At 45.9% G+C, this 26490-nt stretch overlaps 1 protein-coding gene across 9 annotated transcripts in view; it reads left to right on the forward strand.

Moving 5' to 3' along the window:
* The first annotated feature begins 242 nt into the window (after positions 1–242).
* The window catches only part of Inpp4a (inositol polyphosphate-4-phosphatase type I A), a 109883-nt gene continuing 83635 nt past the window's right edge, over positions 243–26490 (forward strand). For all 9 annotated transcript variants that reach the window (XM_057751936.1, XM_057751940.1, XM_057751937.1 and 6 more), the window contains exon 1: positions 243–455. The gene's annotated coding sequence lies outside the window, so the exon portion shown is untranslated. The remainder of the gene's footprint in view (positions 456–26490) is intronic.

Here is a 26490-nt window from a genome sequence, read left to right on the forward strand (position 1 = left end):
ATTGACTAGTGACACCTGTACTTCCGACCTCCAGCGCTTTTCTCCTAGTTACCTGTTCTCTTAGCAGAAGCTAGGAAGGGAACAAAATTGTCCACTCCTGGGTGACGTCACAGAAGAGGGCGCGACCTTATGGGCGGTGCGATCTCCTGGGGGCGGAGTCAGCAAGGGAGGGGGTAGGGCGCCGGTCGGGCGTGAAACGCGCATGCGTGGCGAGGGGGCGGAACCGGGGCGGGGCTGTGCGCTGTGTTCTGAGTGAAGGCAGTGGCAGGGTTCGGGCTGCGCGGAGACAGGGGGTTCGGGTCTCGGTGGACGCCACCGGCCGGAGCAAGACGTCCAGAACCTAAGTCCTGACCAGTCTTCAGGACCTGGCAGCGACCGGTGGGGCCGAGGCCGGGGCGCGAGGCCCGGAGGACGGAGACTGGGACTGAGCGAGTGCCCGGGTCGGGGCGCGCCAGGTAGGTGGGCCGAGCTGGGCCGAGCTGGGTCCGGTGGTGTGGGACTGAGCTGAGGGGCCCGGCGACTGGGAGCTGGAAACACTGGGGACCAGACCGGACGGCCCGCGGTTGTCATGGCAGTGGTACAGCCTAGCGGTTTGCTGGTTGCGTCTTTGGAGAGTGGTCCTAGACTTGCCGCCCCCTTGCCTTGGGCCTCTTGGGGAGCTGTGGGATGCTATACACCGCGCCTGCCGGATGCATCTCTGCTGGGTTCCGGGCTTCCAGCTCTGAAGGCCTCGCGGGTATCTCAGGTGTCAAAACACCTGGTAAAAATAAACATGCATCTTGGTGGAGGACACCTACTGCATCCTCGCAACTCTTCAAGCGTTTTCTCTCCGTGCATCGTCCCGGATAGCATCTCCCCCACCTTTGCTTTTTTATGTATTTTATATCCGCCTGCTTTGCTCGTAAGCTAATTGAGGCCTGAGAGGTTTCCAGGGATCCGTGGTCGTCTTTTGCAAAGCCAGTCATGAATGTGTAGGCCACTGAAACACTCAAAATGTCAGACACAAATTTATATCTTTGTGGGCGAAGGATGGGAGCATTGATGGGCCTTGGCTTCTCTTGCCCCTTGTCGCTTGCCCTCTGACATTACATAATGGTGGGTTCCTCCTGCCCGGAGTTGACAGCTCATGAAAATGTCTCTTTGGGTAAGAGGGAAGTATAGGCCGTTGTAAATCCCATCTTCTTGTCTTTCGCTTTGCCTCTGAATGTGTTTGGTGTTGAGAGGCTGCCCGAGAGTATAACGTGATTTGTCACCTGCCAGTTAGGGCATCTGAGCCAAGGGAATGGGGGAGGGTGGGGTGGCTCCGAGGTTGGGATGTTGCAGTGATATTCAGCTTGACTCACTCCTGTGCTCAGTAGGTTGTGTGGACACTGGGTACATCACAGGGGCCTGGGGACAGAGTGATATGATCTGGGTGTGAATTCTGAAGGTTCTGTCATTTCCCAATTCAGGTTCTCAATGTTCTCATCTCCAAAAGGTGAAAGCCGAACCTCACTTGCTGAGTTTGTTTTGAAGTCTAAATGTTAGTGTCAGAGAACAGCTCTAGATTGTCCTACTTACTTAGCCTTGTCGTCTTTGATTGAAGTCAGTAAATTTTGTCTTTGAATCTGGTCTGAGGCCCTTGTGTAGGCCTTTGACATAAGATTTCTCCTGGGAAATTCAGTTCTTTGAAGGGAGCTGGTGCTCACCCGAGGAGGTCCGAGTGTTGTTTCTGTACAAGTGGTGGTGTCAGGAGATCACACTGCTATTTCTCGGGTGGCGCTGCATGTGAACGGCATTGCCAGGCGGTGTTCCTTGTGTCTTGTCAACACGATGTAGGAATGAGCCAAAGTCACTAGGAGAGTCCTCTTAAAGACCGAGCTTACAGGAATGGAGAAAAACAAGGGCTGTGTTTCTGCTGAGCTTGGTGAGAGTGCTTGCCATTCTTTCTTAGCTACTCTGCCTATCTAGTGACGTTTCATTCTCAGAATCTGCTCGGGTAATCCCAGGCTCTCAAGCAGACCCAGCATTTGGAGCATACGTTATAGTTTTCTCCATTGTTTTGGAAACTAGGGACTTCGTAGTATTACCATTAAAATAAATATTAGTTGTTTAAAAAATCACTTTAAGGGGATACACACAAAGCTTTGCATAAATGATTAGAACATGCGGGAGGCAGAGGCAGGCGGATCTCTGTGAGTTCAAGGCCAACCTGGTCTACAAGAGCTAGTTCCAGGATAGGTTCCAAAGCTACAGAGAAATCCTGTCTCCCAAACAAAACAAAAACAAAAAGTGATAGAACACTGGAGAAATGGGGTGTGTGATAAAGAACCATTGGCCCTTCCCAGCTGCCTACCTAGGGAAGTCTCAGCTAGCCACCAGAAATGCACCAGAAGAAAGGACTAGGAAAGCACTCCCATCCCCACTCCACTGTTTAGCCTCTCAAGGCAGAGGGGAGGGGGAAACTTTCCATCAAGGCTATTTTATCTTGGTTTGACTTTTTAATGCAAAACTCCTCCTTAGTTTCCATATTCAGAGAAGTTCTTAGAATCATCAGCTACATAATGGTGTCGGGAGGCTTTGACTTTCATGAAGAAGTAAACAGCACACGTCTGTGGCAGAGAAAGCTGGATTATGTTCGTGCTTCTTTTGCAGACCTTGATGAGCAGGAGACTGAGCCTGGAGCGGAGGCTCTGAGCAGAGCGTATGTTAGGGAGACCAGTATTAACCAGCGCCTTGCAGGCTTGCTTCACTTTGCCTGTCCCTCTGTGCCTGAAAGAAAAGACCATCATGAACTCAATCCTCAGAAACCCCTAGAGTGCTCCTTGCTCTCTTAACTAATTTTTCCTTTGTACTTTGATGTCCTTTCAGACTCACAGCAAAACGATAAGAATAGTATAAATGTAAGTGATTTTTCGGAAAATCTTTGTCCAGATTCTCCTAATGTTAGCGTTTTGCTGCTGCATCTCTGTTACCCTTCTCTCATTTTCATGCTTTAAACAAACAACTTAGTCACATTTTGATGCCAAATACCCTGTACCTCTAAATACTTCCAGGTGGATTTCTTAAAAACATTTTATACATACAGCACTTAAAACTCAGGAAATGAACATTGACAGGATGCTGCTATTTAATGCATAGGTCTTATTTAGATCTTAGAAATTGCTCCAACAATGTCCTTTATCCCAAAAGAAAACCCTAGCATATTTGTTGCCTTCAGTTTTTTTTTCTTTTCTTTTAAGCTACAGTCTATCTTAACTAGTGTTTCTTTGTATCTAATATCATTGACATGCTTGAAGACTATTGACTGTTTCAAATAATGCCCCTCAGTTGGGGTTTCACACTATTTGGATTCTGGTTAGGTACTTCTTGCAAGAGCAGCAGAGCTTGCAGCCTTGTTGGCTGGGCTTAGTGTGGGGCAGATCCTGCCCACTATCTCATTAAACTCTACACTAGACTGGATAGCTTTGATGGTGTGGGGCTCATTGAAAAGTTACATTTCCCCCTTTGTGATTAATATGCATCTGGTAGGGATGCAGGACATGCTACTCCTCCATCTTTCCAGCCACAGATAGAACCCACCGATGCCTCTTATCTGAATCTTATAGAGTTGACAGATGGGAGTTTTCTAATTTCTTGTTTCCTTCTACGTGTGTTAGAGAACTGAACTAAACTAAAGAGGATTTTCCCTAAAATACACTTCTCGATTTACATCCCTAGAACATGAAAATCTTGCTGCATCCATTAATTAGGCTTTAGTCTGTTCCTGTCATTATTTCTGTATGACTCTGTCCCAGATTTATCCTTTAGGGAGTCCCTTTCTTTGTACATGTTCTGATCGTTCCTTAAGGACTTCTTTTCCATTCTGGTTCAAAATCTTTGAGACTCAATTTGTATTTTCCTTGCCCTAGCCTCAGAACAAGCCGTTTTCAGAGCTCTTTTTCCTTCTTGGAGAGTGGGTTTAGACTCCAGAATGCCCGCGGTTGTTGTGCAAGTGGAGGTGGTATCATTGCGTTTATGTATGTATTTGTAATGTAGGAGATAAAACTCAGGGTTTCGTGCATGCCAGAGAAGCCCTCTGCCACCAAGCTCCAGCACCAGTCCTTGTGCCATTGCCGTAGACCTTTTCAGGGGACTGGAGTTCTTGTTAGAGTTGGCAAGATGGCTCAGCAGATAGAGGCACTTGCCCCATAGCCTGACAATCTGAGTTCTATCCTTGGTGACTCAAAATAAATGAAAATAGAATGTTTAAATTGCTCATGTAAATATAGTCATTTTACATACCATATTGTCTGATTAGCTTTTCCAATTTCGTGCTATCTTCTGGAGTCTGTCTGTGTACTGACATGATGAGTTTACCCTTTTTTGGAGGTGGGGATCCATATTCCAGAGTAAGGGTGTGCTGTAATTTATCAAGCCATCTAATATTGGTGGGCATGTAGGTCCTTTCCAATTTTCTGCTGAAAAAAAAAAAAACAAACCAGTTACATATGGACCCTTTAGTGCCACCTCAGTCTTGCAGGGCCCTGTTAGCATCAGTAGGACAAGGAATAATTGTGAATCCACAGTTTTGTCAAATTACACCCCCAAGTGGGCCTCATTAGCTCACACCCTTCCATCATTTGTTTCCCTGCAGCTTTGACACCTTAATTTTGCCAATCTAATGGCCCAAAAGACATTATGCTTTTATTATGTTTCTCAAATAGCCAAAATCATTGAATTCCTTTATATGTTGAACTTTTTAGTTTGAATTACCCATTCATGTCCTTTGCCTGTGGTTTCTCATACTAGATTGGTCTTATGTTACTCGATAAGGTTTCTGGCAATTTTAAGTAGGAATTGTTCCCCCAAGGAAAAGGAACCCAACCTGTTCTGACCACACCACATGTCAGACCTAGGCCATCTCTCCTCAGGCATCCTCTGAGAGGTCTTGTCAGGTCTTGAAGAGGTGCTTAGGGGAGGTGTGGCCAGGCAGCTGCAAGATGGTGTTGACAGAAACTGGGTGGGGTCAGAGCCAGGTGTTTCTGCCTCTGGCGCCGGTTCCTTTAAACCACTATATTTCAATGCAAGAACTATAAGATTTGCTCCTAGAACTCAGTGAGCTTTGAACTGGACTTCCAGAAGTCCTCAAGTAGCCAGAAATCCTGACCTCCTGCCTTCGGCCTTTTTTGTTTGTTTGTTTGTTTTTTAGATATGGTTTCTCTGTAGCTTTGGAGCCTGTCCTGGAATTCCCTCTGTAGACCAGTCTAACTTCAAACTCACAGAGATCTGCCTGTCTCTGCCTCCAAGAGTGCTGGGATTAAAGGTATATGCCACCACTGCCCGGCTGCATTCAGGCTTTTATTATAGTATCGTTCTTATTATGAGCCTCAGTGACCTAGCGCCTCCCCCGCTCCCCCATATAATTTACCATCCCCTGGTGGAGACCTCAGAATAGGAAGGTAAATTATATGTGGGGGACTGGGTCACAGAGGCTCATAATATGAATGAGATGTCTGCTTCCTGTTAGAGTCAGGAATACAGTCTGGTCTCTTGAAGGAGGGGTGAGGACTCTGGTGGAGGGAAATGTTTGCCCCTTCCAGTCCCCTTCCCTTGCCTCTCCGCTCCCTCCTTTACACACCTGGAATTCCTTCTGACCTCAGTTTCCCGCCACACCCCTCCTGAACGTGATTCGAGAGGTGCCGAGGTCTCCTGAAAATCCTCTGTGCACTTGCTGCTCTGCACCTCTGGCCGCAGCCACAGCATCTGGGATCAGCTGTTACAGAAGCCGTTTGATTGAGTCAAGTCACTATAGGGTGTGGGCCACTTTCTTTGCCTCTCCTGTGTTGCTTGCATTTTAAGTGATTTGTTTTCTAACTCACTGACTCAGGTTTTTAAGACTGATGAGCCAGGTATGTAAATTCTGGATGTCTGAAGGAAGTATGTTTAGGCAAGTGGACATCTCTGGGAAGAGCGCCCCGTTGGGAAGGGAGGGAGTGCCCTGGATTGGAGGGTATCTGGCTGGGATGCTTTCAGCTGCCAAGTAAACACAGGAGAGTTCCTGTGTCAGCAGCTTAGCAGTCTTGTCAGGTACCTAAATTCTTCTCTCCATCTACAGCCGGCACTGATGCTGTTGCTTCATGATTACAAGGATGGTTGCTAGGGTTGGTGGGACTAAGTGGTTTGTTGCTTCTATCCATCAGGGACAGAGAAGGAAACAAACAAGCCAGCTCCTCAGTCATTGTGCAGATCTCTCTGCTCTGCAGGGGCCCAGGGTAGCATGAGAGTGCTGTGTGCTGATTGGCTCAGACCAGTATTCCTCTAGGTGGTCCCAGACCGGCAGCATCAGCAACACCTGAGAGCTTGTTGGAACTGCAGTGTGTCAGCCTCATCTGGCTAATAACTAATAAGCCCAGAATTGGGACCCAGATATCCTGTTTCCTTATTTTAACCAAGACTACCCCGACTCTCCTGATGGAGATGGGACTGGCTTTGCGTGAAGGGACTGTCACGTTGGGTGGTCAGCTCATGGTGTGAACTGACAAGTGTTTTAGGACTATGGGAGCTTGACCCTTATGAATTCCCTCTGCTCTGTGCCCCAGCTTGCCCACCCAACTGTTGTGCCCGCATCCTGTGTCTTCTCTGTAGACTGAATACTAAAGGAAGTAGTGTGGACTACATCCCAGCCCCAGGTTCTGTCTTTGACCAACAAGGATGAAGTTTCTTGGGCTGGCCCTGAAGATCTAGGCTCCCTCTTCTGACACACTGTTCCGCAACATTTCTGTGTTCTAATATGTAATGTTCACTGAACTCTGCTGCTGCTTGTGCAGTCTAAAACAAAAACGAGAGCTGTACGGCTAGCAGGAACTCAAGAAGTATTTGGGGAACCTGCCTGGAGTCAGCCCAGTGAGGACTTTCGCTGGTGGTTGGTAGCACTCTGGTTTCTCCTAATGTGACCTGCTGTGTGTCCCCTCTTCACCAACATGGCTCCCGCTTCATGTTTGGGTGAAGTAACAGCCACCACCAAGTACAGCTATGCTCAGAACGGCTCGTCCTTTCACACTTTCCCTGGAGCTAGTGAGCTGAGGTGTGTCTAGTTTTTTTGATTTTCCAATTTAATGTCTCAATTCATAAAAGCAATGGGAAGAGCAGACTTATATCACACTCTAGACCCTTGTCACTGATACTGAGGAAGGAGATGGCCAGAGAACCTGGAGGAGGAGACATAGTGTGTCTCAAATGGTGGCCCTGTTGGAATCAACTTGAGGTTATGACCAGTGCTTTAAACTTTTTGTAAATAAAATACCAAAAGTTCAAGTGTTTTTTTTTTACAGGAAGGGTAAGCATTTTTAAATAAAATATTTAATTATTTGCACATGATTTTAAGTATTGTAATAATGTGAATATCTCTTGCTGGGTTTGGTAAAGAGTTGTCAGATCTTAGGAGTGAGTGCAGGGGGAAGTAATTTGCAATGAAGATGGGACATGGCCCGTGCACTTACGTGGGCCTTCCTTAGGGATTGGGCCTGTGAATTTCATGAGAACCTGAGTGTCTGACTTTGGGGTCAGGCACAGAGCCGAGAAGGTGGGGCAGTGGGGCTGGTGAGCTGGTGGCAGCAGCAGGGAGCACTGACACTTTTAGTCTTTTTTTTTTTTTTTAAAGCTTTTTACTTTTTAAATTTTATTTATTTATTATGTATACAGTGTTCTGTCTGCAGGCCAGAAGAGGGAACCTGATCGAATTACAGATGCCTGTGAGACACCATATGGGTGCTGGGAATTGAACTCAGGACCTCTGGAAGAGCAGCCCATGCTCTTAACCTCTGAGGCATCTCTCCAGCCCCTGACACTTTTAGTCTTGCTTTGAGCTGTGGTCTGTGGTAGCCGACCACCTAGGCCAGATGCTCCTGTCACTCGGAGAGGCAGCAGACTCTGTGGTTGTGAGCTTGTTCATCCAGCAGAAGTTTTAGGAAAATCTACTTATTTAGTGTGTGAGTGTGTATGTACACACGTGCTATGGCACACATGTGGAGGCTCACTTTTACAGTCTTGGTAAGTGTTTTCTCCACAGTGCCCCATTTTAAAATGTGCTCCAAGGACTAGTTATGGTTGAGGCAGAGGCAGGCAGGTGAACCTAGTCTGCTAGTGAGTTCTAGGCTAGCCAGGGCTGCATACTGTCTAAAAAAAAAAGTGCTAACAGGACTGGCATCTGTCCCATCTCTGGGTACCACTGGGGACATAAATGTTGAAAGAGGTGTAGAGAAGTGGGGACAGCCAGCAGAGTCCAGGGAGGGAAATGTGGGTGATGGGAGAAGGAAGCGTGGGGAGGGGAGCTGGGTCCACCAGCTTTTAGTTAAGCGGTTGCTGACCCAGCTATTGTCCAGGAACTCTGTTTAAGGCATGTAAAGTCTGTATTGTGTGCCATGAAGTGTCAGGCGTTTTCACATTCCCCACATACTGCTTTGTGTTGTACGTACAAAATGTCAGAGGAAATAGTCCTGTCACATGACTGGGTGGTAATGAAATAGGGCAGGATGAATGACTGACAGAACTTAATTAGGATGAGGCTAGATGCGGAGAATTATCCAGAAGAGGGAGCTGGATGAATGGGTTGGGGTAGGATAAGCACCCCACTGAGACAGTGCTCACCGCGAGGGAGGGACAGGCTTGCACTTTCTGGGTTTTGCCCTCAACTTGCCTGTGACTTGGAGCAGTTGTACCAGATGACCAGATGGGGTATGGTGACAGAGGGCTGTGTGAGTGAAGTGTTGCTTGTTCTTGATCTAGTTGACGGTGGACTTGCACACATGTACACACACACACACACACGTACTCACACTCACACGCTCAGCCCGTTTGGGGAAGTTTCGCCTCTTCTCCTTTCTCTTTGTCCAGCAGTCACTTTCTAGAGGAGAGAAAGACCTGGAGTAGCAAGGGCAGTGGTGGAGAGGGCTGCTGCCATGAGTCACAGACTGCCTTCCCATGCTCCTCATCCCTGCACCCTTCCTTCAGAGGCCCTTTCGATAGTTTCCCACTCCGTACAGGCCAGTGCTGCAGTCCAGATCCCATGGGTAGATGAGATCGCTCTACCCATTCCCCTAATAATTTATGCACACAACCTCTGGCCAAGGTCCGTTTCCTTCCTGGTGGGTGAATGGCCTTCCCCAGCTTCTCCACCCACCTCTTTCTTTGACCTGTTGCCCCTATTTTGGCCTAGTTGACGTCCCCCATTGTACTATTTTCAATTGACACTAAGTATGTGGCTCCACAGGCTACAGAACATTTCGGAAACAAATTCATGATGATCAGATGAGGATACCGGCATGTCTGTCACCTTGGTGTTAGAACATTCCTAGTCTTCTCTACTAGATATTTTGACATAGTTAATTGTCGTCAGTCATCATCAGCATACTGTGCTATACAACGACAGAAGCCATCATTCTTGTCCATCAGCCATCTACACAAACTCTTCCCAGGCTGTAGTAATCATTGCAGTATCTACTTACAATTTGTTTTTAAACAGATTTATTTATATGACTATTTATATGTCTGTGCACCGAAAAAAGCAGTGCCCATTGTAGCCCCAAGAGCGTGTCGCATCCCTGGATCTAGAGTGGCAGATGGTTATGAGCTGCTGTGTGGGTACTGGGAACCGAACCTGAGTCCTCTGCAAGACTTCTGAACTGTTTCCCCAGCTCCGTGTTGCCTGCCGCTTTGATGTCAGCTTTACGCTTCCACACACACATGGGAATGTATGATATTGCCCTTCCTGTGCCTGCCATTTACTGTAATGTCCTCTAGCTGCACTTGCACTGCTGTGAATGGCTGAATAATAGTCCTCTCTCCGTGTGTACACACATGCATATGTGTTTGTTGAACTCCCAGGCCCAGCTGATCCTCTCACCTCAGATGAGATGATATTCCGTTGATTTTGATTTACGTTTTCCTGATTAATGATGTTAAACATTTTTCACATGCTTGTTGGTCATTCATCTTCTTTTGAGAAATGTTTGTTCAGATCACTGTGTGTGTGTGTGTGTGTGTGTCTGTGGTGTCTATATACCTCTATGTGTGTGTGTGTGTACATGTGTGTGAGTGTGTGTCCGCACGCATATGTCCACCCAGAGGTCAAAGTCAGGTGTTTTTCTCTCCTTCTCACCTTGTATTTTAAGGCAGGGTCCCTTACTGTACCTGTATCTTGCCAGTTTGGCTAGCTTGACTGGCCAGCAATTCCCAGGATCCTCCTGTCTCCCTCCCAGCACTGAGATTACAGGTTCAAGTTGCTGCGCCTGGCTTTTATATGACACGGGATTTGAACTGAGGTCCTCATGGTTGCATGACAATTACTTACTGAGCCACCTGAGCAGCCTCTCTTTTGCCCATCTTTAAATTGGGTTATTTGGGTTGTTGGTTTTGAGTTCCTCTGTAGAGCAGTTCCTGTTTAGTGTGAGTTAGCAACGTTTTTATCGGTTGCCCATGTCCTTCACTCTGCTGAAATGAGGGAGTTTGATGAAATCCCATTGGTCATTTTTGGGCTTTTAACATCATTAAAAAATTTCCAGCACTTACGTTCTGAAGCATTTCATTGTTTTCTTGTAGTAAATTTTTATTTTTAGATAATAAGTGAGCCTGGTTTCTTCTCTGTATGTGGGCGTTCAGTCCCCCAGCTCCTGTTGTTGAAGATGCTTGGCTTCTCCCATTATGATCTTGCTACCTTAGTAGAAAGCACATCAGCCGCTCAAATGTGGTTGCTTCTTAGTTCTTTTCCATTTGTGTGTGTTTTTATGCCAGTTCAATATTGTTTTGATTACTTTAACTTTATGATATGTTTTGAAGCCAGGTATTTAATGCCCCTCTTTATTTTTGTTAAAGATCAAAATTGCTTTGTTCTTCTTTGGGTCCCTTGTGGTTGCATATGAATCTCACGGTGGTTTTGCAATGTCTGTGAACACTGTCAGTGGTACTTTGATGACCTCTCTTCTTTCCTATGGACTATTCCTGACTTGTTGCAAAAGGATAGTTAAAGCTATCAACTAAAGCACAAGCCGAGCAAAGAGAGGAGGAGCACTTCAAGTGGAGGCAACTAGATGGGTGCTCAGAACACACTCAGAGACGCTGACAGTGCTGCAGAGCCCTATCTATTACTCCAAGAGCTAATAGTCTATTCAGTGTCCACCCAGCCATCACCCAAAATGTCTTCTGAGGTTGTTATTACCTTGCCTTGGATGTTTATAGTGTTTTGAAGAATTTTGCTGAAAGGAGGAAGATTTTTTTTTATTTTGAGCCAAATTAATGATTTAAACATTTTTAATTAGCCAAATGTCAAGCTAGGTATTAACCTTTTGGTGAGAGAGAGAGAGAGAGAGAGACAGAAAGACACAGAGAGAGATCAGAGGCTTTGTGGCTCTGAGAAAAGCCATCATTATCAGCAGAGCTTGCACATGGCTCTGGTACTGACTTGACTGGTGATGCATCCAGGGTTTCAAGTTAATCTCAGTTTCTCTGCAGTGTGACTAATGCTAACTTTTTGAACTGGGATTTGACTGTGGTGTCCTGATTCTGTCAGGGTGCTGGGCCACACGTGTGTGCAGGCCTTTCCTTACAACAGCTGGCGTAGGCTGAGCCCCTCTGATAACAGAGAGAACTATAAGCCATTGTGCATAGGACTCATTTCAAACAGATTTGCTAAGGTGTGATCAAGGTCTTAGGGCAGCTATGGCTGCATCATTCATTTATATGAGGCATTCTGGGACTTAACTTGTATTACATACTCAGGGGCTGGCTAGCTAAGAAACTGTCTGGGATTGTACTGGTGTTTCTCCACCTGCCATGGCTTAGACTGTAAACCTAACGTAGTAGACTAAGAAGTGTAATGACTAACACCAGGGCATCTTTGTACCCCTGAACCTTGATTTGCATGCACTAAATATGCAGGCCAAGTTATCAAATGCTTGGGGTAACAAATAAGAATTTGGTATATGAAGCTTTTTGTACTTGCTATTTGGACATGCCAGAAATAGGGCTGGTAGCTTTTTAAAGTGTTGTCAATTGTGGATTATATTAGGGAGAAACTGCTTTTTAAAGTGACAGCAACAAAGTGAATCTTGCTATGCTTAAAGGTCTTAGGGGCATGTTCTTACCCTAGCCCTGAGCCCTGGGTAGATTTGAAGATGTTTTATTTAAAGACCTCTTTGTGGAAACATGGAACAGTCACCAAGCTGAAACCTAAAATAATGCCGTTTCTTATCCCCAGTCCATAGCAGTCTAGAGTGCTGATATTCTGTGCATTGGGTGCACAGTGGGAACTGTAAGGCTCTTGGGACTTGACATGGTTGTCTCTAACAGAAAAAACAGAAGAAGAGAGACTTAGAGTATTTGTGTCCTGTACTGAATGTAGCATAGGCAATTAGAGCTTTTGCCTCGCCATCTTCTGGGTGAGGCCACGGACTTTGTGTGCAGGAGGTGGATAAGGTGAGGTTAGCATTTAGGCATTCCAAGCAGTAGGCTAGGGATGGAGGTGTAGGTCAGTGGTAGAACATGTGACACACTGGTCTAGCATGCACGAGGTCATAGGTTTCATTCACAGCATTGCAGGGAAAGAAAATTAAAATACTAGGCTTTATCTCTTCTCGGTACATCAGCCTTATATCTCTGTGACAAGAACTCTCTGCCCATTCATAGCTGCAAGGGAGGCATGTGGCCCTGGGCCAGCTACAAGTTCTGAATCTTACTAAGAAAGAATAGAAATGAAAAGATATTACCCACAATGCTCTGAAGTTAAGGAGCTTTCTGAATGATTTCAGAACTAATAATAAAAATTAGCTATTCTGTAGTAACTGTTTTCCTTAGCTTTTAAAGCTCTCTTATAAACTTTACTTTTACAAAAGGCCAGAATGCTCAAATAGCCCTCTCCCCTTTTCTACCCTGGGTAGGGCAGGTACTGACAGGCAGTGAATGGGTATATCGTTTCCAGTCTTCCAGTTCTTTGGTGCCTGTGATGCCCAAGCTAGTAATAATTATTGGAATTATTTTTCTAGCCAATTCTTTCCTAATAGAACCCCCTCTTTTTTTTTTTTAGAACAAAACACTTTGCTTAAAGGAGCTTTCTGTCAAACTTTGTGGAAACCCCTCCCCTCCTTCACCCTCATGTGTCTGTGTGTCACTTGGAGTTCACCTTTTCACTTGCCTGGTGTCCTGGCTAGGGATCTGGTTTCCATAAGTGGGTTGCTGTTTGTTTTTGTGTAGTAGAAACACAGCTATTGGGACCCCTAAGCTTACATCTGGTGTGCAGAAAGTGAGGCCAAAGCCTCACTTTTGGTGTCCATGTTTCCTCCGGCACTCATAAGTGAGGAAGCTCTGTTGCTGGAATGTGGAGAGAGGAAAGTGCAGGAGAGTCTGAGATACCTGAAAGCTGGGCCCACAAGGGAAGGTGACTCATGGATTCTTTGTGTGACCACTGGTTATGATCAATGCTTGTCAGAGGTATACATAGTAGGTCCCTGGAAAACATCTCAGTTTGAGATGGCAACCAGTGCAAGCCTCAAGACACTAGAGCTGTTAAGTTTTAATAACCTCTGCTATGTTTGCTACAAGTGTGATGTGAGCATCCATGGGGTCCCAGGTCAGGATCGTAGGATGCTTAGACAGAGCTTTGTCATTTGGGAACCATGTTCCCTGTGGGCATACTCAATATTACAGATGAAGATTAGCCCAGCAAAGGTGTCCAACAACAGAGCTGACCCAGTCAGGTACTTACCCCTAGGCCAGCAACCCCTGCCACTGGCAAAGTCCGCACTCTGAGTGTCTGCCTAAGCCTTCCGCTACCCTTCCCCATCTCAGTGGAGAGGGTGTGTGCTACAGTTCCTCCTACAGGGCTTTAGTGAACTGTTACTTGGCAGAGGGTGTGGAGAAGCTGGGGTGGGGTCAGTGCAGGGCAGCAACCTGGCAAGCAGCTAAATGTGAAATGAAATATTCTTGCCAGACCACTCTGAACAGAGTCAGTAGGCAATGTGGTGAGTGACTTGTCTCAGGCTTGGGAGCCCTCTAACCTGCTCCTTCCTTTACAGTAACCTCTTCAGGGCTGGTGAAAGTCTTCCGGTGTTAGAGTCTGCCTTCCTGTGTCGTTGAGGACAGGTGTCCCACAGTGTTAGTCACAGGAATGAGCATCACCAGAGTTGTTTGGGGACACGCTCCATGAACATTATGGATCTAAGGTAGCCTAAGACTTCAGTGACCCTCAGGGCAAAGGGAATCGCTCAGTTTTTCTTGTGTTGTTAGTGTCTCACAATGCCTGTCATAGTGTATAATTAGTCAGTGTTGAGTATTCAGTGAACAAAGCCACCACCGTTAAGTATCAAGCAAAGCCTTGGCCTCCTTGAAGACAGCTCCTTCCAGAGGTTCTCTGGAGGTCTCATTCTGCCAGAGGAATGGGAGTTGAGATCAGAACCTGTGACCTAGCTGTTGTCTCAGGAGTTTTCAGGCTGAAATCAACTGTTACCTTGCTTTATCGTGCCTGTCCCTGGTAGAAGTCTGTTCTCAGCAGTGACCTTTTAATGTCCTTGTCACATGAGCCTCCTCACCTGCTGGCTACCTGAGGGTTTCCTTGAACCCTTGGGTCAGAAAGTGCCCTTCCTTAGGGTCTGGCAATCTTACTTTTTAAGTTTAATCAACCTAGGCTAACTCCCCCCCCCATAAGTATACAAATGAATATAAGTTCTAAGGCATTGGTTCTCAATCTGTGGGTCAAAACCCTTTGGGGTCAAATGGCCTTTTCACAGGCATTGCCTAAGACCTCTGGAAAACACTGATATTTATGCCACATTTCACAACAGTATCAAAATTACAGTTATGATTTAGCAACAAAAATAATTTTATGGTTGGGGTTCACCACAACATGAGGAATTGCATTAAAGGGTCACAACGTTAGGAAGGTTGAGAACCACTGTTCTAAAGGATGAGAAGCCTGGATGGGTAAGGGAACCAGGAAAGGCAGCTGCCTCCTTTAGTGGGCTTGGGGGAGGTTCTTTATGGTCCAGAGAGTGGTCTATGGTAATCATACTTTGTTTTGATGAGTGAGTTTATTAAATATATAGCAAGCCAGAGTAAAAGAATAAATAGCAAGTGGGTATGTGGGTGGATAGATAGTAGATAATAACAGTTCCAATAATGCCCGAGTTCCAAACATCCAGCAGAAATCGACTGGGGAAGCCACTTGAATTAGTCAGCGAGAGAGCCCTGGGTAGTGCCAAGTGTCTCCTCTGGTAAGACTTCCAACTGAAAGAACAAATAGCAAAAGATAGAGATGACATTATCAAACTAGTGTTCACAGGGGCTGTGGAGAAGCAGGGACGCTGTCACTCAGGGCTTAAGGCTTATTAACTGGTTTGCAAGGGTTGAGGCTTCATTAATCACACATTGGAGGATCTTTAGACTTTTTAATGTTTTTGCTTATATCCTCATTACTTTACCTGGTGGAAGCCATTTTAGCACATTTTAGGGTGTGGTGGCCCTTTAATCCCAGCACTCTGGAGGCAGAGGCAGGCGGATCTCTGTAAGTTTGTCCCTAGCCCGAGACAGCTGGTAGTTTATGACAAGTGGCTTGTGAGAGTAGTCACGGCAGTGTCGTGGACGCAGAGGATTTCTGTGAGGTCACCTTCAGAGCTTTAAGGTGGAGGAACTCTTGGGCATACATCTGCCCATTACTTAGCGGGTAGTTCTAGGGCACAAAGGAAGCCACTTGTGCAGTCCTGGAGATGTACCAGAGAGCAGGACAGACAATCATCTGCAAAAAGCCAAAGGTAGTGCCCATGAGAATGCTTCTGAGCCCCTGTGTGGGCCTAAGAGAGATTGGAGCCATGTGTTTCTATGGGCAAGTAGAAGCCTGCACACTGTAGACGTTAGCCCTTTGGGGTCTGCTGTGTATAGTGCCAGTGGCTGGGGACACTAAGAACATTTGCTCATGTCCATGCCTCCCTCTGTGTACTCAGCTTCCTGTCCTGGCAGTATCGGCTAGCTTCAAGCAGAAGGTGTCCACTGAGAGAACCCAGACTGACAGAAGAAGGCCAGAATGGGTGCAGGGGTGCCAACTTAGATGGTGGCTTTTAAGAAGGAAACATTTTCCCTTGAGGTCTGAGGCTCCACCCTGGACTTCTTGTGGTGGAGGTCTTCTGTAGCTCTGTGAGAGGGATGAGCATCAAATATCAAGTCACATTGTAGGGAAGTGGGCTACGACCAGGGCGGCAGTATCCCTGGGATAGCATAGTAGTGATTCTGAAACGAGAAAGGCTATCAGGATCACAAGACCTCATCTTTGAACAACCCAGAGGAAACTCAGGCTGCAGTCTGCAGGGTGGGGTCGACTCGGAACAATGTCGGAAGTGCACATAGTGGGTTTCAGCATGGGGATTCACTCAAGAAGGAAAGTGGAGAGTTAGGATGCTTAGAGCAAAGGCTGAAGAAATGAGAAGAGGCTTTAGAGGAGAAAGCAGCTCTTCACAAGAAATATACTGAGGAGCAATTTAAGGGTCAAAAGCCAGTCAATGCTGCCTTTGGCTTGTCATCCTGCAGCTTGCCTTTCTCCCAGTGTTTGCTCCTGCCAGGATGGCAGGTGCCAGCTTTCCCCTTGGTAGCTTCAGGACCCAAGATCAGGAGGGTCTGCTCCATAAGATTGCAGCATAGTTTACCTACCAACTGTTTGAATTAATCATAGTGGACGTTAAGACAAATGTCTGTGGTAAAATCATGTTCCTATGGAATGAGATGAGAGTCTTTGGACAGCCTTGAGACACTCCTTTTAAAGACAGGATCATTAGACAAACCACATGAAGGAGCTTTTGTTTGCAGAGCACAGAGCCTGTTACATAGCACAGGCCTTCTTTGGAGAGAAGCCGTTGGTCCGGGGAGTGTGGCAGGACTCTCCTTACTAGGTGGGATTTCTTGAGTTCCTACAATGTGCCAAGCAGCATGTGGGTTGCTTCATAGCCACTTCCTGTCTGGTTCCCTGTATTCATTTCCTGGGGTGGCTCCAAAGCAAATGTGACTGAAAACAGTAGCAATGTTGTTTCTCATTGTCCTAGAGGAGATATTCAGAATCTATATCAGTAGGCAACTAAGGTGTCAGCAAAGCTGTGCTCTGTCTTTTAGCTCTAGACGGATGGTGTCTAAATTCTGACGCACACACACGCACGCATGCACACACATACACACACACTGTAATTTAACAATGGGGTGGTTCACTTTTTCTTTGAAGGGCTAGATAATATTTCATTCTTTGTGGATTATTTTGTTTATCGTAGTTTTTCTCTTGTGTCACTGAAGTTCTGTAAACAACTGGGTGTGACTGTGTGCCACTAAAACCTTATTTTACAAGTGGATGCTAGGATTTGGCCCTTAAGCTATACTTTGCCTGACTCCTTTGCTAGATTGTCTTTTTAAAAGCACTTACTTATTTTGTGCATGGCTGTGTGTGTCCTTGCTCATGTACATGTGTGTGCACCTGTCACAGTGTACAAGTAGAGACCAGATAACAACTTGTGGGAATCAGTTCTCTCTTTCCAGTGTGTGGGGTCTGGTGATCAAACTCAGGTCCCCAGGCTTGGTGACAAGCACCTTTAAGCACTGAGCCATCTTGCTGGCCCTAAACTATGATCTCTTGCTTTCTCCTCAAACCCCTGACATTTCTGGTCTGTACCCTAACCCATTAGAGCCTTCCGTATTTTAGTTTCCAACTTGTTGTCCTCATCTAGCCCCAGGCAGTCGGCCCTCACTGGTTCTCAGGCTCAAGTCTTTTCCTCCAGAGGCCCACAAGACTTGCTCTCAGCTTCTTTAGGTCTTTGACGAGATGTCACCTTCCTAGTGTAGCCCAACCAACCTGAAAACCCAGTAAACATGGTCTAAAGATCGCCCGCTGTGGTAGTGCACACTTTTAATCCCAGCACTCAGAAGGCAGAGGCAATTGAATTTCTGTGAGTTAAAGGCCAGCCTGATCAACCTAATAAGCTACAGGCCAGGCACGGCTGCATAGCGAGACTTTGCCTCAAAAACAATGGAGGCTGGAGAAATGGCTCAGCAGTTAAAGAGCATTTGTTGTTTCTGCAGAGGCACCTGGGTTTGGTTTTTAGCACCCACAGTATGACTTACAATCACCTGTAACTTCAGCTCCAAATGATCCAGCTCCCTCTTCTGGCCTCTCTGATAACCATGTATGCAGACTGTGCACTTATATACCTGTAGCAAAACACTCTTATAGTTAAAATAAAATTAAAAATACTAACATCAGGCAAACAAAAAGGTTTAACTAAAATGTCTCCTACCCTCTACAGCCTGCCCCTAGCACTCTTAGCTGAGGTTGCTCAGCTGCCATGGCATGGGTGCAGATGCTGGTACACAGGCATCTGTTTTCAAATCTCTCTTAGCAGGGCAGTGACCGTGTTTGCCACTAACAGCCTGTGAGTGGCATAAGAAGAATCCCATGCAGGTGTTTTGGGTGAGTAGTGCAGCCACAGCTGTGCAGTGAAGTGGGGCAGGTAAGGGGACCTTGCAGAGCCTTGCTTCTTGATAACAAAAACTAGTTTGCTTTCCATTAGTAGCTTCAAAGCCTTCTCCTCCTCCTCCATTCTCTTCCTCTTTTTCTGTCTTTTGAGACAGGGTCTCTCTAGATAGCCCCAGCTCCTGGAGCTCATTATGTAGATTAAACTGTCTTCTAGCTCACAGAGATCCATCTGCCTGTGCTTCCTAAGTGCTGGGATTAAAGGTGTGTGTCACCATATCTGGCTTCAAAGCCCTCCTAACAGCATCATTTATTAGCTCCTGTTTGTCTTAGATGTATAAAGGAGACAGCCAAGGCTGCAAGAATATTACTGCTTTAGGCTGGTCAGTATTAGACTAACTGTAGCATGTAGGATTCTGAATTCCAGGAGGACTTTACCCATCTCTTCTCTCCTGCTCTTTCTGTGCTTCTTCTTGTATGGACTTTTCACGAGGTGATATTACTGTCTGTTCACCTCAGATAATGCACTGACCACAGACCAGAGAGAGGATTCCACCAGGGTCAAGCCCAGTGAAACAGTGTGTTCACTGGGGCTACTTACAAGAGTGTGGGTAAAGAATTACTCAGGAGCATTAATGACTCAAAGACAGCACGGCACACTGTCCAAAGCTGCATCTCTGCATTTCTCTTGGTACAACTTTCAGGTAGCTCTGGGATAGAAGGGAGTCTCCTCTCCCTGGCAAATTGCTAGTTTTTATATAGCTTTGGGGACAGGCTGTATGAATCTTTTAAGTTTCTGCTTTCTGAAATTTCTAACTGGTTTACTTCCCAGAGTAATTTTTTAATTGCAAATAAATTGCTACACAGTATGTACTTTTGACCCTCAAGGAATTAGGCTCTGGCCCAGGTAGAGAGAGCTGGTTATAGAGGTTGCTGAAACAACACAGGAGCAGCTGTAACTGGGACTTTCCTTACTAGGTGCTCCCCTTACTCTGACCCTAAGAAGGTGGAGGGCATGTGCTCTATCTCAGAGTGACCTTCCTTTCTCCTCTAGTAGGAGATGGGGACCTCTGCACTTGGGCTCTACCCAGGAAGGCTTGGTAAGTCCTTTTCTTTTTGTGGCTAAATACCAGAGGAACAGGAACAGACCTAAAAATGGAGTGGTGGTGAGGGGGTGGCCACTCCCTTGGTGCCTCCTCTGGACACATGTGGTTCTGGGCTGCCGCGCTTTACAGGGTTATTTCTCCACCATTGTGCTTCTATTTTTGCTATAGCCTCACTGACCTGTAGTTTCAGAAACAGGAAGGTTTAGGCCAAGTTTTCCATTCGAAGTTACACTAAAATAACTTCTACTGCAGTGTTAGAGGCACTTCATCTGTGTGTGTGTGTGTGTGTGTGTGTGTGTGCTTGCAAGTGTGTATGCATGTGTCCGTGGGCCCACTGTGGATGGCTAACGTGAATGACATCTTTACCCAAATTATTTGAGAAGTACTGCTTAATCATTTACCTCCATTCCATGTCGAAAAGAGAAGGGTTGACTCTGTAGTGTTAAAAAAAAAAAGTGTAAGTTTTGAAAAAATTTTAAATTTGTCAGTCTCTATCATATGAAAGTATATAATTAAAATATGTGACAGGTGGGAGGGTGTGTACGTGTTTCTTTAAGTTATACCTATGGTTTCTATGGTTCCTCCTTTTGTTTCTGAGACTTGAGAGAACTGAAAACTCTGATGGATGAATGCAAGTTGCTGTCAAACAGAAGCTTTGACTTCTCACTTGCCACCATGTCAGGCTGAATTGTCAGGGACAGGGCACAGAAACTTGATGTTTGTTTGCTAAGTGACCTGAGCCAGTTTGAAGTGCTGAATCTAGTGGTTGGCAAGCCTCAGCCGCTTTCTTTACTATCCCTAATGTGTTGAAGACCTTCGGGTATTGTCAGCCTCGTTGGTGGATCTGCCCTAACCCTCCTGAGTTCCAGCCCGGTCCAAGAAGCCCTGACAAGGCTCATGTCATCAACAGCACCTGAGGTTCAGGACCGTAGACCTGGGCTTCTATTCCACATTAGGCAGGCTGCCAGGGCATCCAGACCAGGGCATCCCGGCCAGGGCATGGGCTGACTTAAGAAGGAATGGACATGGGTGACCTGTAGAGGTTCTGGAGAGGTCCTGTAACTGCGGTGTTACCGGGACTGTGTCAGAGGACTGCCTGCCCTGCCCTTGTTTAGTGCCCCGCAAGGAAGGTGAGGGAACAAGAGTTTTGTCTAGGCTGCAGGCCACCGATAGGGCCCTTTTCCATCTCATTTGTGTTTCCATTTTGTGGTCTGTCCTACAGTGAGGCCAGTTTCTGTAATTCTTGGAGTAGCAGTGTTTCCTAATTGGGCAGAGACCTGGGGGGCTGTGGAAGTGATGAGCATGAGACCTTGGTGACAGATGAGGAGGGTTCAAGGCATACAGCTGGTCTTCCTCCCAGCATGTCCCAGCAGTCTTGATGAAGTGTGTCTGGAATGGAAGGGTCGGTAGTGCGAGCAACACATGCAGACCTGACCCTACGTGTAGACTGTCTACCATTCCTGTACCTGGCCCTGCCTTAGCAACCCTGAGTAGCTGGTAAGAGAAAGAGACACAGTGAAAACTTCTGGAACTGCACTGCTTGTAAAAACCAACCTACCGTGGAGGGCTGTACCCTGTGGTGAGTGTCCAAGATGCCAGGCTGTGCTGGCTACTTCATCTGAAGAAGTATCCTTTCCTGTGTACAGCTTTTTCCCCAGAAAGGGTGGTGGCTTCCTGAGGGAGATGCCACAACCAAATTTGCAGCACCTCCTGCAGCCTTGGCTAGGCCTCTTGATAGTCTGTGGTGAGCCTTTGAATTGATGGGTGTTCAGCACAGACCCTCAGCAGAAAGAGGGAAGTGATAAACACTCAGAGCTACTCCCATTTCAGAAGAGGGAACCGAGGCCTAAGTCTCCAAGGTTAGCCAGGGTCATAGCTGCTTCTTAAGTGCAGGGTTTCCCTCTCATTGAGGACCTCCTGCCTGTTTGCCACAGCAGTGTGGAAATGTGTCAGGGAGATGGGTGCATTGTAGGTGCCTGTAGAGATGACTCTAGAGTCCACAGTGCACCAAGTCAGTGCTGCTCCCAGCCCTCTGAGTGCTGAGCCCACTGATGTTTTTTGTTTTGTTTTTTAACTAAATTAATTTGTTTTGAAGCAGAATTCAGATATGAAAGCATGCCCTCCCAAGTTGTTAGACTGTGGAGCCTAGTATCTGTATTTTACTGTGTTACTTCCTGGAGATGCCTGAGAGATCTATTTTCACCTGTTTTAAGCCCCTTCAGTGAGTTGAGCCCTAGCCAGTACCGCATGAATTGTCACTCCAAGCATCACCAGGTCGAATGCCAGGCCTGCCCAGGTTGACTTGGTGAGTGACAGACAAGACCCAAACAGGCATCTGACCCTGCTCAGGACCCCTGGTGTACCATGGATGTCCTAGGAGCTATAGAGCCATTTCCTCAGCGGACATCATCTCTGACGTTTTGCTGCCTGGCCTCTCTGTTGCCAATAGCATCAGCCTAAGAAAGGTATAGGAAAGTTGATTTTAGTAGATTATAGTTATAGCTCTTAAAAAATACCATTGGTTTTAGTTTGCTTTCTGTTGATGTGATAAACACCATTACCAAAAACAACTCGGGGAGGAGGAGTGGATTTTATCTCACAGTGCATCTTCAGGGACAGATGAAGGCAGGAGCTCGAGGCACAGACTATGGAGGAAGGTGGCTTATTGCTTCCTGGCTCATCTTCAGCGTCCTTTTTATATAGGTCAGGCCCACTTACCCAGGGATGGTACCACCCATAGTGGCCTGGGCCCTTCTACATCTATTAACAACCTAGAAAATGTCCCACAGACACACCCACAGGCTAAAGCTAATAAAAACAGTTCTTTAATTGAAAATTTCTCTTCCCAGGAAGTCAGGTTGACAACAAAGATTACCCACCACACTATTTCATTGTAAAATGATTAAACTTTTTTTGATAGCACTTAACATTGAAACATGAAACTTGAGCATGCTAGGCATGTACTCTCCCCGCTGTTTTGAGTTTTTGTTTTATTCTTAGTTTTTAAAGATTCACTTCATGTGTACTTTACTTTTTGCTGCATGTATTTCTGTGTACCATGTGCATGACTGGTGCCAGTGGAGACCAGAAGAGTGTATTGGATCCCCAGAAATTGGAGTACTGATGGTTGTGGGTCACCATGTGGATGCTGGGAATTAAACCTGGGCTTCCTAGAAGAACAACTAGTGCTCTTAACCATGGAACCATCTCTCTAGTCCTAGGGTTTTTTTGTTTTTGTTTTTTTAGTCTCACTAAGTTCCCCAGGCTGGACTTGAACTTACTTTTCTCCTGCTTCAGCCTTCTGAGTAGCTAAGGTCATAGGTGCATTTAAGATCATTTTCCTCATACACCAAATCTGTATCAGGCACTGGGGATACAAAATGTAATAATTTGAAAAAAGCTTGCCGAGGGTCTCTTCGTAGTTTAGCTTTGTGTTCAGTAATGAGGGCCAATAGAGACAATGGCTTATTAGGAAGATGAGGATTTATGTAGAGCAGTAGAGGTTTTATTCTTATGACGGAACAGAGGGCAGTGTCACAAAGAGCAGAGGGTGTTGTTTGGATTGGCTGTGAAGCACGAGCAGTAGTGTAAGGTAAGAGCCGGCAGAGCATCCCAGGCAATGGAAGGTTCATCCTATTTGTGCTGAGAGCCATGGTGGCCTCAGCCTGGATGTCAGCCCTGGGTTTATGAGTTAAGAGAACCCTCTAAGGCCCCATGTGCTGCAGCTCGAGTGTCTCGTTAACCTTTCTTCCCGGGACATCAGATGTGCTTAAGTAGAGGGAGCATACGCCTCAGGTTGACAAAATCATGGGCCAGGCCAAAGGAGTCAGACTAAATTCAAGCTAGTTAAAGTTACAGGTGAAATTTAGCATTTTTTTTTTACAAGTGCATGTTGTTTTTCTGCTTTAGTTGTCAACAGACGAAAAATGGTCCTAGTAGCCCTCATAGGCTGTGGCTGCATGGTGCAGTGTGGGCGGAATTAGGGCCCAACAGCCCACCCTGGCTCCAGCTTCTTTCACCTGGGACCACGGAACGGGGGAGCAATACCCTCTTGAAAGGGGAGGACAAGCCTTTATGGGATGCTGAATATTCCATTTAGCTGCCCCTAATTCTAAATAACAGTGTGGTGGTTGTGATGATTTAGTTTTAATTCCCTCCTAAATGATCTGTCTTTCCATTTGTTTACTAAGGCTGTCCACAAGCCGGGTGGTGGTGGTGCACACCTTTAATCCCAGCACTCGGGAGGCAGAGGCAGGCGGATCTCTGTGAGTTCGAGACCAGCCTGGTCTACAAGAGCTAGTTCCAGGACAGGCTCCAAAACCACAGAGAAACCCTGTCTCGAAAAACAAAACAAAACAAAAATAAAAACAAAACAAAAAAAAACTAAGGCTGTCCACAGATGTTTAATCCTCTTGTGGTAACTCAGACATGCTGGCAGACCTACTGTCTTAGTTAAGAGTTTTTATTGCTATGGCAGCTCTTAGAAATAAAACATTTAATTGAGGTGACTTGCTTATAGTTTGAAAGATTCAGTCCATTATCATCATGACAGGAAACATGGCATACAGGCAGAATGGTGCTGGAGAAATAGCTGAGAGTCTTGCATCTTGCAGGCAACAAGAAGTTGACTGACTCACACTGAGGGAAGCTTGAGCAAAAGAAACCTCTCAAAGCCCACCCCCACAGTGACACACACACACTTCCTCCACCAAGACCACAGGTCCTAATAGTGCCACTCTCTTTGGGAGTCATTTTCTTTCAAACTACCATACCTACTAAACCAACTCTGCATAGATTTGTTCCTATCGAGTCTTCTTTGTAGCAAGAGTTTGCTCATATTTTTCTCCTGAGTAAAATGAATCAGACTTGCCACCTGTAAAGAAAAGCGATTTTCAAATATTTAAAAAGAATTTAGTAAGATAACAAAGAACACACATACAAAATAACATGAAAAACACATACACACACACAAAACAAAAAACAAAAACAAAAAATACCACATGGATTAAAAAATATGTAAGAACCAGTAAGATGGCTCAGGGGGAAAGGACTTTGCTACCAAGCCAGAGGACTCAACTTCTGTCCCTGGAGCCCTTGTATGGAAAGAAAGAACTGGTTGACTCAAATTGTCCTTTGACCTCTACACATGCACCATGGCACATGCACAGCTACACACATGCACACACAAACACACCAAGTACACACGTACAAATACATTTGAAAACTGAACTTTAAAAAAAAGCAAAGACTCATACTGTAGAAACTTTAAGATGTGAGATTCAATAGCCTCTAGAATTTTAATTTTGCTAATTTAGTGTTGGGCGATTCCCAGTTTTGGACAAGGTATACCAGGGTACAGGTTCAGCAAATATGTCCACTCCCTTCCTGGCCTCTGAGGATAGTAGTACTTGGAGCAGGCCGTTTCCTATTGTAGGATTTTCCTGTCTCTGGTACTGGCTGCTTTCAGAGCCTTGTTTCTCATGGATAGAAAGCCACAAGGGTCTTGGGAGTGTCAGATGCTACAGTAACCAGAGCAGCAAACACCCACACAGAAGCCCCACATTTCCATGTACCCAGAACATTTATAGGGATTAAACTGTCTAGTTCCTGCAACTGCCTACCTCATGACATTGATGCTTCTAGATGCCCATTTCACAGAGTGGGAAACTGAGGAGCAGCAGGTTAAGCGAGTTTGTCTAGATCTCAGTAGCAGGATTTAACCACAGGTAGCCAGTCTTTGTTGTACTCCTGACTGATACCAGGTGAGGTATGTGATGGGAAGAGCACAGCGTTTTACTCAGGGGGACTTGTGACCAGGGTCTTACAAGCCTGGTCCTTGAAATGGGTGGGAGTGGGACCCACGTCATCTGTAGTCCCCATACCACGTGCTCCAGGTTTCCAAACCCTGGTCTGCCTAATGGCCAGTTCCAGAGCGGAGTTCCCTAAAACAGAGGTGCTATTTTGAACACTTCATGTTAGAGGGATGCGTGTTTAAACTAGAGTGCACTTTTTAATTTGCGGTGTTTCCGTTCTCATTTTCTGTCTCAGCCAAACTGTGTGAGCTCCTTCCACCTCAGAGGACAGCCCCAGGCAGGCTGTAGTGCTCACACTGTGCTGGTGACAGGGTTGTCAGGAGCAAGAGAGGTGGCCACAGAGAGAAGAGGATTCCTAAGGGAGGCCTAGAATCCCCAAGTTTCCAATGAGGGCTCTTTGGTAATTCTCTGTTCCTCATGGCTTGTCTGCGCTCCTGGGACCAGGTTACTTGTCTGGGTCTTTGAGGGGATCCATAGCATGAGAGAGAGGCTGAGCCCTCAGAGCTGTGCAGCAGTTAGCAGCTGCCTGGGAGGGGCAGACCACATCCCCATTCCCAGTCAGCTGAGGAACACCAGCTGTGTATAATATTATACATTATTTTCCAATTGCATCTTCTTTAGAGTTGAATAGTATTCCATTTCATGTGTAAATACATACCACCTTTTCGCTGTCTATTCATCTACTGGTGGGCAACTAGGTTGATTTTATTTTTGTTTGTTTATTTGCTTTTTTGTTTTATTTTTTGTTATAGTGAATAAAGCAGCAATAAAAATGGGCATACAAATACCTCTGTGAGAGTGTGGAGCTCTCTGGGTATATGCTCAGGAGTGAAATATTGGGGCTATATGCTAGTTCTGTTTTTAATTTTTTTTTAAAATTTATTTATTTATTATGTATACAGTATTCTCAGTACTCTGCCTGCAGGCCACCAGATCTCATTACAGATGGTTGTGAGCCACCATGTGGTTGCTGGGAATTGAACTCAGGACCTTTGGAAGAGCAGGCGGTGCTCTTAACCACTGAGCCATCTCTCCAGCCCCTGTTTTTAATTTTTGAGACATCTCCAAACTAAATTCCATAATGGCTGTATTAATTTGCATCCCCACCCAACAATGAGTAAACTTT

This window comes from Chionomys nivalis, chromosome 19 (assembly GCF_950005125.1).
Source record: "Chionomys nivalis chromosome 19, mChiNiv1.1, whole genome shotgun sequence".
Lineage (NCBI taxonomy): Eukaryota > Metazoa > Chordata > Mammalia > Rodentia > Cricetidae > Chionomys > Chionomys nivalis.